Source organism: Papaver somniferum, unplaced genomic scaffold (genome assembly GCF_003573695.1).
Source record: "Papaver somniferum cultivar HN1 unplaced genomic scaffold, ASM357369v1 unplaced-scaffold_135, whole genome shotgun sequence".
In the NCBI taxonomy this organism is placed as follows: Eukaryota; Viridiplantae; Streptophyta; class Magnoliopsida; order Ranunculales; family Papaveraceae; genus Papaver; species Papaver somniferum.
The window spans coordinates 9721618-9739516 of NW_020622713.1; the positions used below are offsets into that span (position 1 = coordinate 9721618).

General features: G+C 36.5%; 1 long non-coding RNA gene across 4 annotated transcripts; it reads left to right on the plus strand.

Moving 5' to 3' along the window:
• Positions 1-8629: 8629 nt before the first annotated feature.
• On the plus strand, positions 8630-12741 carry LOC113334127. 4 transcript variants are annotated; one of them, XR_003352519.1, is made up of 7 exons: positions 8630-8789; positions 10267-10322; positions 10465-11123; positions 11504-11516; positions 11608-11705; positions 11953-12463; positions 12560-12741. It is a non-coding gene; the product is annotated as an uncharacterized LOC113334127 (long non-coding RNA). The 4 variants fall into 4 exon arrangements; XR_003352517.1 differs by having other exon boundaries at positions 10465-10747; positions 10883-11123; positions 11504-11705; XR_003352518.1 differs by having other exon boundaries at positions 10465-10500; positions 10648-11123; positions 11504-11705.
• The last annotated feature ends 5158 nt before the right edge of the window (positions 12742-17899 follow it).

Sequence of the window (17899 nt, forward strand, 5' to 3'; positions counted from 1 at the left end):
CTCTCCACATGTTACTAATGCTAATCCAATGCAAACTAGAGTTAAAACGGGTATTTCAGAACCCAAACCTAGAATTTTTGCTTCTAAAGTTCAATTTTTGTATGAGGAAATTACATTACCTACTTGTTATATTGAGGCTTGTAAGGATCCAAAATGGAGATCTGCAATGAATGAAGAAATTACAGCTTTACTTCAAAATGGCACATGGAGGTTAGTCCTTGCTACTGATGGTCAAAATGTCATTGGATGTAAATAGATATTTAGGATAAAAATAAGAGTTGATGGTTCTATAGAGAGATATAAAGCCAGGTTGGTGGATAAAAGATACAATCTGGTAGAGGGTATTGATTATAAGACATTTTCAGTCATGTGGTCAAGTCTACAACTGTAAGGATAATTCTTTGTATTTCTATTTACAAGAACTGGCAGATAAGATAATTAGGTCTGAAAAATGGATTTTTGCATGGCCCTTTATCTGAGGAAGTGTTTATGGTTCAACCACCTGGATATGCAGATAAAATTATTCCTAATCATGTGTGTAATCTTCAGAGATCTTTATATGGTTTAAAACAAGCACCCAGGGCTTGGTTTGAGAGATTGAGTAAATTCTTATGTTCTCATGGCTTTCTGCCATCCAAAACAGATACCTATCTCTTTTACTTGGTGCCCAATCATTCTGCTCTTTATATTCTCATTTATGTAGATGATATTTTGGTCATTGGGAGTTCTTCTAAGGCACTGATGCACTTATTACTGATATGAGCAAAGAATTTGTTATTAAAGACTTGTGTCCTCTTCACTTTTTCTATGGTATTCAGGCCACCAGAAACTCTGCAGGTTTTTTATTATCTCAGGAGCAATATATTGATAATTTTATTATTAAGACCAAGATGAATGTTGTTAAACCAACATCCACTCCAATATTATCATCTGCTTCTGATGTTGATTCCACACCTTTTTGGGATCATGTTTTATATAGAAACACAGTTGGTGCTCATCAATATGCTACAGTCAGTAGACCTAACACTGAACTTGCAGTTAACAAAGCTTGTCAGCATATGCAACATCCATCTAATGCACACTGGTAAGATGTTAAGATAATTTTAAGATATTTGCATGGTACACTGTCATTTGTTTTACAGTTTAAGAGGGATTCAGTTTTGCAATTGCAAGCTTATTCAAATGTTGATTGGGCAAGTGGCATGTCTGATAGGATATCCACAAGTGGTATGGCTATTTTTCTTGTTCCCAACTTAATTTCTTAGTGCAGAAAACTTTCTCCAGGTCTAGCACAGAGGCAGAAGTATCGTTCCTTAGTTGATGCCACTTAACTTCGGTTAACTATGGTTGAGACAACACAATATACACATTTAGGTACGGTTACCCATATCTAAATGAAGGTATATTTCATTTGCATGTAATAATCTAAGACCATCTAACGGTGGAGAGATATTGCTTTGGTTTTAAGCAAACTTAGCTTGAATCTTAAATCATGATTTCAGCTAACGGTGAATATTGATTGCTTTGTTTCAAAGCTATCAAACCCTTATTTGAAGACTATATAAGGGAGAACTCTAGCAACTGGAATACCTAATCCCCGCATCTCCTGTGTGATACTAGTTGCGACTAGAGTCGATTCTCCTTTAACCTAGGTTTTTCCTAAAACCATTATAGGTTAACGAATTAAAGACTTCATTGGGATTCTGAACCCAGACCCAACTATTTTCTCTGTAGTTGCGTGTTTTGATCTTACTTTTTCTATCTTATAGAGTACTATCTTCTCTAAGATTTGCTCGAGATTTATCTCTGATAGGTAAGATATAAAAATTAATCACAAAGCTCTCCGTCTTATTCTTTGTGATTCCACAATAACTTTTTCTACTACCATGTAGTTAAGTTATTGTGAGGTGATTGATATTTCTAGGATGTTCTTCGGGAATATAAGACCGGATTATCAATTGGTTGATGTTCACCTTGATTTATCAAAAGACGGAACAAAAACTTCGTAGGTATTTCTATGGGATAAAAATTTATCTATCATAATAGACTTTCTTGTGGGAGACAAATTTTTTATAAAGTCTTCGACTTTGGGTCGTAGCAACTCTTAGTTGTGGGTGAGATCAGCTCAGGGAATCAAGTGCGTATAAACGTGATGGAATTCAGAGGCGTAAAGAACGCGATTGTACCTTAATCGGTGTGAGACTTGGTTAGGGATCAATTATATTTCAGTCTGAAGTTAACTTGTAGTAGGCTAGAGTCTGTAGCATCTTAATACAGTGTGGTGTTCAAATCTTGACTAGGTCCCAGGTTTTTTCTGCATTTGCAGTTTCCTCATTAAAAAAACTTCTGGTGCTTATGTTATTTCTTTTCCACATTATATTTTATATATAATTGAAATATCATAGGTTGTGCGTTGTTCAATCGATTGGTAAATCCAACCTTTCGTTGCTGATTTAGATTGATTGACACTTGAACATTGTTCTTCGTACCATTCAAGTTTTTTTTCATAATAATTAGGCTCATGGATTCCTATCTGTTTAATTTGCTGATTATATTGAGAAACATAGATATAACTCTTGGGTATATTTTCCTTGATTGAGTATGACTGTCTAGTTGATTCTCTTGGAATTATATTAGAGTTAGTCCATACAGAATGTTGAACGAAATATTGGGTGTGGTTGTTGTACCCCCGTTTTTTTAATTGGTACCAGAGCAGGAAAACACGTTAAAGACCTCATAAGTCTGTGTTTGTAGCAATATGTCTCTATGGACAAAAACGTTCTCTCTATAAATGTACCGTCAGTCTTCAATGACTCGAATTACTTATGGTGGATAATTTCTATGCGTGCCTTTCTTCATGCACGTGATTTTCAATCATGGGTTTATGTTGTTAATGGCTATAATCCCTCATGGTTACAATAGACGGTGTAGCTGTTGCGAAAATTTGCAACGACAATGTAGTGTTGCAAAAAAATTGCAACATCGACTTTCGCAACAGAGTTGAACTGTTTCGACACCACTTTGAAACTACCAGCTACCGTTGCTAATCACTAAATTTTGTGTAGTGTAGGTATGAGCCTAATGAGATTCTAGCGGCAAAGCAAAATTATGAAGGCTTAAATGCTATCAGACGCCATTACCCCATATCTTCAGCACCATGTGACTACGTGCACTCAGTCTAAAGATGCTTTGGATATCTTAGAAACCGTATTTGAAGGGAATACCTATGAAAAGGAAGTTAGGCTTCAAAACCAAAATTCTGACTGTGAAAAACTTCGTATGGCGGATGAAGATTCTTTTGATGAGTTTAATCACAAAGTGTATGAAATTGTTAATGCGTCTTTTGCATTAGGTAAGATTATTCCTGAAAAGGACATTGTGATGAAAATTCTCAGATCGTTGCCATCTAGATACGATTCTAATAAACATGTCATCGTTGAAGGAAATAACCTTGAAACACTTTCCAGAAACTCAATCATTGGAAAGTTAAGAGTTCTTGACCGTGATCAGAACACTGTCAGAACTTTCGTTTTCAGTGATGTAACCAACACAAGTAATTCTCCTATCTTGTCTTGGGATGATGAATGTTGTCCAAATCATATTGATCCTAGCAGGTTATTGATTTTGGAAAAGATCAAGGATATTATGAGAAGAAGCAAAAGATCAGAGGAACATCTCTCTTTTTTTGATGCTTCAGAATTCAGATGATTCCGTACAATAAAAATCATATCAGTTGTTCAATTCGCATACTTCCGAAGTTTGCACTGAAATTTCAACTTCCACAACAGAAACTTCTACGAACTCAAACTCTGATTCAGAATGCGAGTCTGACACTGATATTTTTGATTTATTGGATAAAAATGAAGAAATTCACCAAGACCGTGAAATCCGCATCTAATTGAAGCAGGCTCTATACAACGATGCTTCATAAGCATCGAATATTTTGAGCTGCTTACTTAAAAGCGATACTTTAAATGCATCGATTACAAATGATATTTTATGAATACCGATTTCATAAATAATTTAATAATTTATTTATTCTAAAAGCACCATATGTTATTTTTTGAGCACCGACTCACGACAAGTCTCATTCATACGACTTTAGTCGTGATTTAGGATCACCTTCCGCCTAGCTTGCGCGTGATTGGTCGAAATAATTAGGTATTACAAGCAAGACACACTCAGCAACCACCATGTAGGACTTGTTATATTCTTCATATAACTTGCTCCATATTTTCTACAAAAATACTCGAGACATCAAACATCTCACAAACTGGGGGATGTTCATCAGCGTATTTTCGGGTGGTTTACAGCGTAAAACGTGCAACACTCCCATTGTGACAAAATGTCAGGAAAGGCGGACATTTGATGGAAGTAGAGAAGTATTAGATGTAAAACCGACCATTCTTCCCTTCACAATAGAGACATTGTTCTCACCAAGTTTACACGATCCTCACTTCTCCATCACTCAACTATACTTCTACTTCCTAAGATATCAGGATGTTTGTTATGACTCACTATAAATACCTTTTATCTATTGAACAAAAACAGTTATAGTTAACACATGTATCCAGAGAATACACAGAATTTGTAGCTTACATATCTTGCAACCAGTTCCACTTTCTGAGATAAGTCATAAATAACTACACCTTACATAATTCATCATTATGATCTCAACACTTTCTCTACTTCCCTCCCTAAGATCAACCATTCTCCTTAATTTTGTGACCGAAGCAAGAGTAATACAGCCATTTCTTGGTTTACGCCATAATTGTACAGATTGATCTCTCGAATCTAAAGTACTCTGGTGCAGTACATTTGTTCAGGATATAGACTCTTTTCTCATCGAGTAGCATTATTATTTTATATATTATTTGAAACCTAATAATCATTAAGGAGTACTTTTGAGATGTATTATTTTATGATTTTATCGAATTTATTAGTTTAGCACTAAAAGCCCGAGTAGGGACCAGGAAATTTTATTATTTTAACGAGAATATTATATTATTGGATATTACTTTAAAGAAATTATATTGTACCTATCAACATGCTTAACTCCTCTAATTGAATCATCGCCACATACTTCTATGGTCAGCTTATAGTAGTCCATATTGTATCATATCGGGTATATACTGTCGCATTGGCTTAATAACAAGAATGCATGCGCTTTTGGTTGATGCAAACAAAGTGCTTGTCCATCGAGTGTTTATGACCACTAGGAGTTGTTTCTACTTCTATAAAAGGATTAGATATATGTGGGTAAAAAAGACCACAATAACTTATATATCTTACTTATTATTAATTCTACAGCTTAATTCGAAGTCACTTGTTTGTCTGTGAATGTTATTATTCTTTGGGATCTTTACAAGAAGATGCTTTGATAGGAGCGGGAGATCTTTCTTCAAACAAAAAACAATAGGACCTTATTGATGTGAATATGAAGTTTATTAGTGGGATGTCCACATAGCAATATTCGGACCGGTTATTCTTGAGAACAATTTACTCAAACATTTGATTTTCTTAGATAGACAATGGCTGTAAAAGTTGAGTAACTACTATTCCATAAGATCCAAATGAAATAATCTTCCTTGAATTTGAGTTGTCGTGAATTTAACCACTACAACATTATTCTACGAATGTTATTGTATGTTTGCATAGAAACATCAGGGCCAAGTCTTCTCTAAATTGCACTGCAGCCACTTGAAAATAAGCTTTTGCAAATTCGTGAAAACAATTTTTTTGTATTTTGGCTAATGTAAAATTTTTTGCATCGCAACTTGATCATGTAATTTTTGTGCATAAGTATGGACAAGGTAATGCAGCAGCTGATATCCTAGCTAAAACAGCAGCTAATGAAGCGTTATGTAATGAATAATTACTCATTCCTCCATCTTTTTTGTATAATGCACTGATGGAGGATGATAAGGGAAAGGGGCCAAGGCCTTCTCCCTGGTTTGTAAAGCCCTCTTAGTTCTTTTTGTTGAATGCAGTTTACCAAAAAAAATAAAACAAGTTAAATCAAATGATACGATGTAAATGCGGGAGTATGTGTAAAGATTTGATTTTTCTATTGTTAAATATGATCCACCTGTAAGAATCTCTACATAACAGTGGTAAAAATAAAAGTTCACGTTAGGCGTATGAACTTTTTTCTAATCAGAGATTTTTCTAGGGAGTTCTCGCGGAATAAATGTCTAAAAATATGTAAAGATCATCAGTCAATACCCACCACCATAATGCATCGCACGTACTCTAAATCAAATCATTGTAAGCTTCCTAAGGAAAAATCCCCACCACCATGCATTTTGTCATTGATCTTTGTTTCGCTTTCGGGTCTACCAAAGCGAGTTATTTCTCTGTTCTCCTCAACGAATCAAACTACAACCACGTCAGCACATTATTACTTGAATTCTTGAACTGAATTTCTTACGTTATAAATGGTGCGTATTTTAGCAATTCGCTTACCCTTGGTCCTTTTTGTGAGTTAACGTGAGTCGGATCAATCTTCAATCCCCATCACTATAATGCATCGGATAACTGTAAGGCAAATCATTAATATCTATGTGAACTAACTGGCAATTCCACCGATTTGAATTTGTGTTTGTTTCTGTTGTAACCACTACAAAAGTTTATTCACACGCGAAAAGAAAAGAAAAGAAAGTATACTGATTTCTAGTGTGACACTTACATCCGGTTCGGTAAGCAATTTGTTGGTGAAAAAATAGAATATACAAACTTCTCTCTTGTTCTTTCGCGTCCGATCCTCAGCAGGCCCAACAATTTACTAAATATCAACCCATAATGTTTGACAAAATATAATGGCAAAAGGGTTTCCAACAAAGCCAACACTAGAAAAACGCATACAGTATAGGAATGAAAGCACACATCCATCTATCATACCAATTTCCATTAAGTTTTCTGTCTCAGAATTTCGTTTGAAATGGGATGGCACTCTTCTACCATACCTTGAGAAACCAATTTGCATTTTCTCAATTGATGTATTAATCTACGAAAATCCTCTAGTAGGTGCATGTCTTAACTCAATAGTACTCCCTCCGTTCTTTTTTAATAGGCCAGTTTTGTTTTTAGCGAAATTTAAGGAAATTAAGAGAACTAATCATTGAAAGTGGTCCTCATGACACTTGTCAATAAAAGAAGTGAAGTGAAATGGTCCCCATGACACTTGTTAGCAAAAGAAGTAAAGTGAAGTGGTCCACATGACACTTGTCATCAAAAGAAGTTAAGAGAAAAGTGGTCCCAAAAATTAAAATAACATTTGACTTTCCCAATTAGGAAACTGGCTTATTTTTTTGAAACTTTTATTTATAGAAACTGGCCTATTAAAAAAGAACGGAGGGAGTATTATATTGAAGTATTCAGGAATTTGGTGTTACAGGGTCTATTGATGCTAGACAAAATTCTAATTGCATCTCCCAGGTATCCGGAAAAAAAGGTTATATCAAAACAGTGAAGGATTATAGGTCTATATGTTTGCTAATAGTGTATGTAAGAGATTATTTTGAAGGTTTTAGCTTCTAGAGTAAAGTTGGTGATGAATAAGCTTATATCACATTGTACTGTGCTTATATTGAAGGTATGAAAATAATTGGTGGTACCTTAATAGCCAACACTACGGGAAAAATATACATCTACAACTGGAGATTTACAACTCTTCGCTAAAACATCGTAGAAAGTCATATGTTTTACAACTGGTTTCAAAGGAAGAGTTGTCGTATATCATCACTGCCAACCCTTAGGAAACAAGGGGTTGCCTAAGAAAACAAACAACAACTCCTTAAGCAAAAACGTTGTGACGACATTTAGCTATAACAACTCTGTTCCATAAAGGTAGTGACTAAACCTATCACAATTTTCACAAGAGTTGTTGAAGAACACCAAAATATGATGATGAAAAATAGTGTTAGAGGGGAGATTCGAACATGAACCTACTGCATGGAAGTCTGGCACATCAACTATCCTTACAGTTCACAAGTTTTGTTTTTTTTTTCTTTTTTTTAATAAAAACGTATAACAACACTTATAAGTGTTGTTTAAGTAAAAATATAGAATGTTGGAAAAAATGAGATTAGAAGGGAGATTCGAACATGAATTTACTGCATGGAAGTCTAGCTCATCAACCATCCTTACCGTTCGGGGTTCGGGGTTCCGGGTTCGGGGTTTAATAGTAAGTCATTGTCTTTGGGAATTTGATTTTGCAGGGTTTGTCTAATAGAAAGAAGATTAGCAGTCATACCTTTAAAGTATACTAATACATCATGAATTTCTGGAACACCGGGGAATTTGATCGTTCCCTTCTTGCTGATGTAGCAACAACTCTTTTCTCTCATATGAAACGGTACCCTTGCTTCGGGTGCCCCCATTAGCAGCGTTTGATTTCCAGACCTCCACCATGCGTGTCAGAAATCCTTTATGAGCTCCCAAAGTCAAAACAAAATTACTTGCTGCGCAGTAAACTGAAGTTTGCACCCCAAAATGTGGCATTGCATCTAATCGACTAATCCGAGCAGTCCATTTCGGGTCCACGATAGAATGCAAATGACACGCGTAACATCTCCATCGAACGATAAGTCACAAAGATAACAGGATAGAGAAGAACTGAAGGGTTTTCGACCCTACTCAAAACCACTCACAACTTCACAAACCATATCGAAGAGACGGAAGAATCGGCTGAGAATCAGATGGAAGAGGTGGAGAGGAATGGATTGGATCATCAACTCACTGCAAATGATAATCATACAATCAACATGCTTGGGGTTGCAGCAAATTGGGTCAGTCTTCAAATTTTAGGGTTTCCAAAAATTCTAATTTGCACTATTTATCTGTTTCAGTCTTGATTTTCTGTGATTTAACTAAACCTGATACTCTTATTACTACTGCTAAGACTATCATCCCTGTGCTAATTTCAATTTCCCCCAATTATTGTTTGATAACACCCCACATAGCCTGTGCTGACATTATATTGAATCTATTATTCTTGTGATTTGTGGAATTACTGATTATTTGGTTCAGTACTGTTATATACCCCTGTTAGCTGGAATGTCTTGAATTGCTTGCTTTGGGTCTCTTATTATAGAGCTAGTTCCCATTGTGTGCATAGTCTTAATAATTGCTCTAACTATAGTATTCTTCTGTTAAGAGTTGTAGATTGGTTTGGTGTTAAAATTGAGCAACATTCTGCTCATCCTCTGTGTCTTACAATGAGGATTTTGTCGTGGAACTGCCAGGGATTTGGCAACCCAAATACCAGAACTAGTCTATCAAACCTTATTAAAAGTCAAAATCCTGACATTATTTTTTTTTATGTGAAACTAAAAATGATTTCCCAAAAATGAAACAATACATGAGAAGATACAGCTACCCTAATAATTGGGTCTATCCATCAGCTGGTATCTCAGGTGGAATTGCTCCCTTGGGGAAATCTGGTTTTAATTTTGAAATTATTCAAAATACTGATAAAATGGTCAATGCTATGGTTGTCTGCTGACCCTAGTAAACCTGAGTTCTTAGTAACCTTTCTTTATGGTTCCACATACCGTGATGAGAAAGGTTACAACAGTGGAACTACATTGGAGAAATTGGTAGTAGGGCTAACACCCCATGGTTGCTCAATGGGGATCTAAGTATCACTATGAATTATTATGAAACATCCACATATCCAACCCTACCACTACGGAATTTCCAGGATACAACAATTGTCTGACTTAGGGTTTGTTGGATCTAAATATACATGGTCTAATAGGCAGTCTGGTAATGATTTGATTCAAGCCAGACTGGATAGATAGAGCTTTAGTAAATGGCTTATGGTTACAACACTATGAGCATTCTAAGCTTATCCATATAAATACTATCGGTTCAGACCATATACCTATTATCTTGCACTGATTCTGATAGTCATCAAGGTAAAAGGCCTTGCAGATATTTCAAATGCTGGTTCAGGGATCCTACCTCTCATGAGGTCATAAAGAATCCTATTAAACTAACATTAGAGGTTCACATGCTTTTCAATTCACTAATATCTTAAGGAATGTTAAATTTGCTCTTTGTGATTGGAATGCCACTCATTTTGGTAATATTGAAATCAATTACAAATTTTGAATAGTCAATGTACTACTATTCAAAATTTGGAGTCTATCAGACAAGTTGAAAAAGATCTTGAACACTGGAAGAAATAGTTCCTTGCACGTGATTGCCTACCTTAATTTTCTTTGATTTGGAAACTAAAATTCATCATGACCACCGTTTCAGGATGATTCTATGTGCGATAGCAATGGCGGCTTATGATCAGGAGAAACCGGAGCTTTGTAAGAACCTCATCAAGACTAAAGATGGAATAGCGAGTTTAGCTCTTTTCGTTGCTATTTAGAGTCTCGTTTTTAGTTCAACAAACTATAAGGGAACTTTGCCATGCTCGTGTTTATAACCGTTTACACTTTTTTTGTACAGTTCATGGAAATGGAGCTGAGGAAGCTAGAAGACGTGGTCAGATCAGTTCATGACGAAATGATTTATCTCCGTGAACGATATACAATCCATATGATTTATTTTCCTAGGGATAGAATGAACTACTTTGTTTTGCTTTACTTGTTTCATTACATTCTGAGACCCATTTACTTTTGCGTGTTTCAGGGAGGAAGAAATGCAAGGCATCAATCGAGCAATCAATTCTAAAATGGCGTGGTTAGGTTTCTTGTCACTATTGGTCTGCTTATCAGTAGCAGGCTTGCAGGTATGGCATTTGAAGAACTTCTTTGAGAGGAAGAAGTTCCTGTAGTTTTGTCCCGATTTGTTAGTTTTGTCCCCGGAGAAGGGTTTTTGACAAGAGATAATAGTTTTGACTGTAGAATCCAATCTTTTTTTATAGTTCAAACGGAGGTTCCGTAGCCATCATTTTTCATGTTCTTCATAATACATTCGAGAACTTTGTAAATGGCATTACATTTAGGATGCTTCTTATCTTGGACAACAAATTCATGCACTTCACAGTCAACCTCTATGGAACTGCAACCAGGATTCCTTCGTTGCTTGACCCGGTCTCTCGCTGCCATCTTCTCATCCCACATCCCTGCGGCAGCAAAAGTATTGGATATTGTCACACCAGTAAGGTATTATTGAATTTCATTTATAATAACTAGTATAGCATGCATGCGCGATGCGCCTGCTGACTTGCCGTTTTGTTACAAAATTTATGCTCCATAGGAGTAATAAACCGACGTAGTCTATACGCAAGTGTGATCCGCTTGCCGTTCGGTTCTCAAAAAAATTGACTTTTGGTAAAATGCTATACCACTGGTAACTGGTAAAGAATTAACATCGAGAAATTCTTTTGATGAAAAAGAATTATATTTCAGGTATAAACCAATTGAAGCAAACTGAATTGGACCTTTTAGACTCTTGTGTGCCCATGTTGCAATTTGTAGTAAGCATCAATAAATACACTGGGACGTGTCTACCGAAGGATTCACTATTTCCATTGTTTCTGCAGGGAACAATCCTCCGTGAGTGATTGTATTACTTGGCAACCTGCGCTTTCTGTCAAACGAGTACAAATTGATGGGTTCTGGTGCCTTCCTGACTTTGAGAGTTCAGTTTCAATATTGCAGGCTTTATCAGGAGGAGGCATCACCTCTTGCCCCACGCCAGACGGGAATTTGGATTACAGGAATGTCTTAGAATCAAGTGACAAGGTATGTTTCTTTTAGAGTCTACTCAGCCATTGAACAATGCTTCCTTGGTTTTTGTATTTTTGGTTCAACATGTACATATTGTAGAATAATTAAGCTCCCTTCTTTGACATGGAGTATTTTGATTAAGCCCTTGATCCAGTCCCTCACAGCTTTTTGTTCTTTAGATGTATGTAAGCTTTTCTCCCTCTGTATTATATTTGTTATCATGCTGAGATGAAGTTAATCATTTACGTATGTCTCTTTCCAGCTCTGTGTTCTGAACAGGTGTCTTCAATTAGAGGTCTCCAGTTAGGTAGCGGTTTATCTGTTTGCCCATCAGGCATGTAAGTTTTTACCTATCCCTCTCCATTAAGATTTTATAGTCATTGCTATGTAGTAGGGAATTTAAGCTTGAATTCCGTAGTGTTGCTACATAGGTCCGTTTTGTATCTTTCAACTTTATGCGACAATGTCATCCTAGGAAAGAAGTCACTACATGCAGCAATGAATTTTCTCGTTGCACCTCCTCTTTCTGAAAACCCTCAAGATACCTCCTCCATACAAAGTGAGAGCGTAGGAGATGCCAAGCCCACTTTATTGTGGAAGGCGACGTTCATTCAAGAGCTGGGTAAGGTAAAGATGTTGCCGCAGAGGTTTTCTTTTCTGTACTGTGTTCTGCAATTTGCATCTCAGCTTTTAAAATATGATGAATTCTGGTGCCTTGCCGCACGCCAGACTGGAATTTGGATTACAGGAATATCTTAGAATCAAGTGAGAAGGTATATATGTTTCTTTTATAGTCTACTCAGCCATTGAACAATGCTTCCTTTTTTTTTGTGTGTTCTTAATTATGATTCTTTTCTTTGTATTTGCAGGCTTAGGCACTTGCCCGATGCAATTAATATTTAGATCTCAGTGTGTAGAGAAGATTAGTTACAGGTTTAGAAGTATCAATTAATGGAATTTCTTTAATTTTTTTCCTGTAAAGAATGCAAATGTCTGTCTCGGATCATGATTCTTTTCAAGTTTAAAATTCAATATCATCTAAATTTCTTTCTCAGACTACTCAGTGAGACATAGCTGCATGTCTGGCTTAATGAAAATTTCATCCAACAGTGAAAAAAGTAACACTGAAAATTTCTCAGACAGTAATATAAGATTCAACACCAAGGCAGGTCCATACTGGAAAATAACAAATTACTTAATACTAGAGTACCCAATAACCCTAAACAGACCTTAATTACATTACATAGCAAATTACTTAATACTAGTAATAACTAATTAACGATGATTAACATCTCTTCTTCTTCTTCTTCTTCTTCAATCTTCAAAACAGATCCCAGATGTCTTCCTAATCATTTTCTCCACCTCAGTACCGGGATGGATCCTCTCCACCCGAGAGCTAGGACCATCAAACCCGGGAATCACGACATCGGGCATCCTGATGTGCCCCTGTGCGACCAACTCCTGACAACGCTCCTCGTGCTTTCTCAACCAAACCTTATGCGGATGCTCCCAGTACCCAGTTTCTGGGATCCCCATCGTCATCTCTTCACGCGCCTTTTTGATACTCTCCTCCATCTGCTGGTCAAACTCTTCCCTCCTCCTCTTCAACGCCTCTATTACCCTCTTACGCGTCTCAACCTTTCTTGCTTCAGCTTCTTTCAATCGATTCTCCCTCTGTTCCGGTGTCTCGTGCTGAAAGATAATTGCCTCCATCTGCGATCTCATCATCTTTGTGATTTCTTCAACCAAACTCTGTGAATTCCAACAGACAGACAGACTATTAGGGTTCTTCTGAGACTATTCCCAAATTGCAGCAGGGAGAGAGAGGATTAGAATGAGATGATTTATAGTAGAAATCGAAACCCTAGATGTTGCAACAACTATTCGGTGTAAAGCGGTCTAGCATGTCGGGATATTTCACAAACAGAGTAGGGACATCTGTACCGACCGATTAGACTTCCAATATTGTATACCGACATCTATTGTATGGTTGGCCTCGGCTCTAGATCCCCGTCCCCTTCTTCTCTATCCCTCCATGTCCCCAATGATATGTGTCCCCTTCCAGCTTCCCATATTCCATCCGGTTAGAGGATCCGACAATTTTGAGTAATAGTAGGCGACAGATAATCAACAACGATCACTTTAGATAGATCCACCGGGATGAAAATCCCGTGGAATCGACCGGGGGACACAATTTTGAGTAATAGTAGGCAGATTATTTTCTTAACTGTTCGAATTGATGTAATTAATCCCCATGAAAATAAACCCAGCCCCATGTTATGTATGATGTGGTTCTGGATTTACCATAACTTAAATCAGTCTATGTGATTCACATGTAAAATGTTGTCACAAATTTTTGCTTAGAAAGCATACAAATTGATCCTCTAGACAAAACACAATACCATAACAGATGCCGGCCGGTCAGTAACCTATCTCCTAATTTTTTTTGTTACTTAGAAAATCGTATTTAGATGAAATGATGGTGAGATTCAGTCCAGGGGATGACCTTGTTTTTCCATGCATGTGCAGCACCAGTAGTCTTGTTTGAATTTGTATTGTATATCTCTGAAGTCATACGTAAGCTTCACAGCAAATGAGTCAAATTCACAATTGTCCAGTGTATGTATGATATAACACCAAATTCTAATGCATCACCAAATGGCATCGTAATCAAATTCAATCAGTATGACTCCAATTTTTCCCCTACTTAACATTCAAGTTGCTTAGGAATGGTCGACTGACTGACTTGGGAAATGAACCTTCGATTAACACCATGGGATACAATACTCAAGTAACGTAATGCATGGATCGAACAGAAAGTAATATGGTTTAGCTTTCATTTGCAAGTTTTGAGTGACGAACCACAAATTTAAATGAAGTCTAAATGGTGGAAATATAATTTTAACCTTTGATAAGTTTCAAAATCAGTCGGCAAGTAAAATTTTTGATGTGAAGGCTAAAGTACAAATTATTTGATGCCAAAGTTGTAGCTATAATAGACCAAACCCAGGCTGTGACTACCAGACTCTGAACTCTGTACGAGCACTTACGGAAGTTATATCGGTCCTCCATTCTTCTAGTTGTAATCGTTCTTGCATCACCTACCTCCAATAACAAAATCTAGAAAAGAGCATTGAAAAAATACACCTTAAATCCAATGGGAAATTGTCCTACAAAAAAAACTAACAGGGGTGGATTTACCAGCCTTCTCAATGAACTTAAAAAGCCTCAAGACCAACTAACTAATAAATAAGCCTCCCTTGTGACTATCCAGAAAAATGAATGACCAATTAACTTTCTCGAGACATTTTTAAGTTCGATGATAATGTATCTGCCTGTAATTGAAATTTATTTCCATCTTATTGTGGTCTTTTAAGTTTTAACTCGACAAATTCAAGTGTTAGATGCATAAAATAGATGATCATATAGCATCACCAATGGGTGGGGAATGTTGTATGTCACCTAATGTCTGATAATCCAAAAACTCTCCAAAAATGTCTCTAGGGCACAATACATAGAATAGCCGTTAGATCAATAACATGAACTCATTCCTAAAACAAACGGCCAGTTGTGCAACCCTAGCTAAGTTATAAGTAGTTGTATAGCTTTCTGGGTCGTGTTATATTACTTGTGCCTCCCTCTTATGGTCTGGTCTGTGTAGAGAGAATGAAAGTAAGAAACCCAAACCCTAGCCGCCTTCGATGCAAAAGATCTGTAGATGATACAGATACATCCACAAAATATCAGCATGATGATCTTCCCTCTCAAAGTTATAAATTTTTATCCTGCGAAACATCTTTTCAGGTGGAACGAGTATCTTTTTTCTCTTTTCATTCAATTTCGCAGCACACCCTCATCCCAATCTGATTTGATTCTAACTTTTGTAGTTTCAATTTTCTTTTATGTAATTTCTCTCTGAAATTGGAATTAGAAAATAACATAAACAGGAATAACATGGCACAGATAGTTATATGTATCTTGGAGATGAAATTTGTTATCTTATGAGATAGTCTAATGCTTTCATCACTCAGTTGCTTGAAATTATCTGTACTGCATCAAAATCTCTAAATTTAACCCATCTTTTTTAAGAATGTTGTGATTCATTTACCTAACCAAAGAGATATCCATTTATTTATTATTTATTTATTATTTGCGCCTCCATCCAAGATTGATTGGGCAGATCTATAACCCTTTATATACTATTGTTTTCTTCTTCTACCGTAGTGCCAGCCTCCATCCAAACCATGCCTCCTCCTCCGCCGTCTGTGTACAGAATGAAAGAAAGAAATCAAAGAAACCCTAAAAGCAACAAAATCATGGTAGAATCAAGCCGTGGTGGTGGTTTAATAGCAGCATCACTACCACCAACAACAAGCAGCATGATGATTTCTTCTCTCAAGATGTTAATTTCTTATCTTTATTTGTCATGGAATTTTGATCCAGTGTACTTTTATAAGCGAACTCCATTGTGTTAAAGATATTAGATAATTTGTGATGGTCTAGATTAGCTAAAACACCCATGGGCTTATCTCCATTGATTGGGCCCAGTCTAGAGATATCTAGACTCTTCTCATTTTTAGTTAGAAATTCAATTGTAGACTCTAGAATATTCCATGTCTCTAGGTCCCTTGGTCATGATCTAGAATATTCAATCTCTAGACTAATCTTAGATTGATCAAGTGTTCTCTAGAATGTTTTATTTCTAGAGTGTTCCATTGATCCTATAAATAGGCAATCAATGGGTTCATTTTGATTATCCAACAACAATCCACAACTCAAGTGAGTGAGTAAGTAGTAAGAGTGAGAGCTAGAGTTTAGAGTAAGAGTCAAAGTGCCTCTTTGTAAATAACTAGTGTAAGCCAAAGTTGCTACACAAGCCTCTTGTAATATTTTCATTTTCATATTAATATAAGCTTCACCTTTCAATTAACCAACCTCTCTTCCTAAATTCATTTCCATAAACCCATCACATTTCCGCATTGCGCCAACAAATTTGGTATCAGAGCAAACCTAACCCAGTAATCCTAAAACTCTACTCATGGCAATTAACCAAAATATTCAAGGTTTCAACTATGCCCAAAGTCTAATTCCAATTTTTGATGGTGAGAGTTACGATTATTGGAGTCTACAAATGAAGACACTATTCATTTCACAAGACCTATGGGATTTTATAGAAGAAGGTTATAAAGTACCAGAGTCGGCAGAAACTCTGTCGTCATGGACGGACGCAGAGAAAAAGGAGTATAAGGAAAATAAGAAGAAAGATGCTAAAGCATTACTGTTTCTACAACAGGGCGTAAGCAAAGCTATTTTTCCTCGAATTTCGGTGGCGAAAACTTCACAGGAGGCCTGGAATATTCTCAAAGTAGCATTCCAAGGATCAGAAAAGGTAATCTCCATTAAACTACAAAATTTATGGCGAGATTTTGATAATTTACTTATGAAAGAAAATGAAACTATCCAGAACTTCTTCTCAAGAGTTACTGGCATAGTAAATCAAATCAGTAGTTATGGAGATACCATTGAAAATAAAAGAGTGGTAGAAAAGATATTAAGAAGCTTACCATTCAAATTTGATCATATCGTCGCTGCCATTGAAGAATCAAAAAATTTATCGACTCTCTCGGTACATGAATTAATGGGTTCACTCGAGGCGCACGAGAAAAGGATAAATAGGTTCGCGGAGCAACCATTGGAGCAGGAATTTCAATCAAAAATAAATTTCAGTGAGAAGAAAAATACATAAGCCAAAAAAGAAAGCTCTAGAGGGGGATCGTCATCCAACTCGCAGTACGAGAAAGGGTCGACGTCAAATCAAGGACCCAGAAATTTCTACCGCGGACGTGGAAAAGGAAAAGGAGGTTATAGAAACAACAATCAAAGGTACGGAAAAAATAACTCCTCAAATCTCCGATGCAATGTTTGCAAAAAGTTTGGACATGCAACTGAAGATTGCAAGTATAAGTGCACCAAGTGTGATAAATTAAATCACATGGAGAAAGATTGTTGGCTTAATGAAGCAAACTATTCCGAGAAAAACAATTCTCAGAATCAAGTATTCTATTCCTGCCTCACCTCGCAACAAGAATCGCAAGGTATATGGTACTTCGACAGCGGATGCAGCAGCCATATGACAGGAAACAAAGAATATTTCGTAAAATTGGAGGAACAAGAGATTCCGCCAGTCAAACTTGGAGATGGAAAGTTCC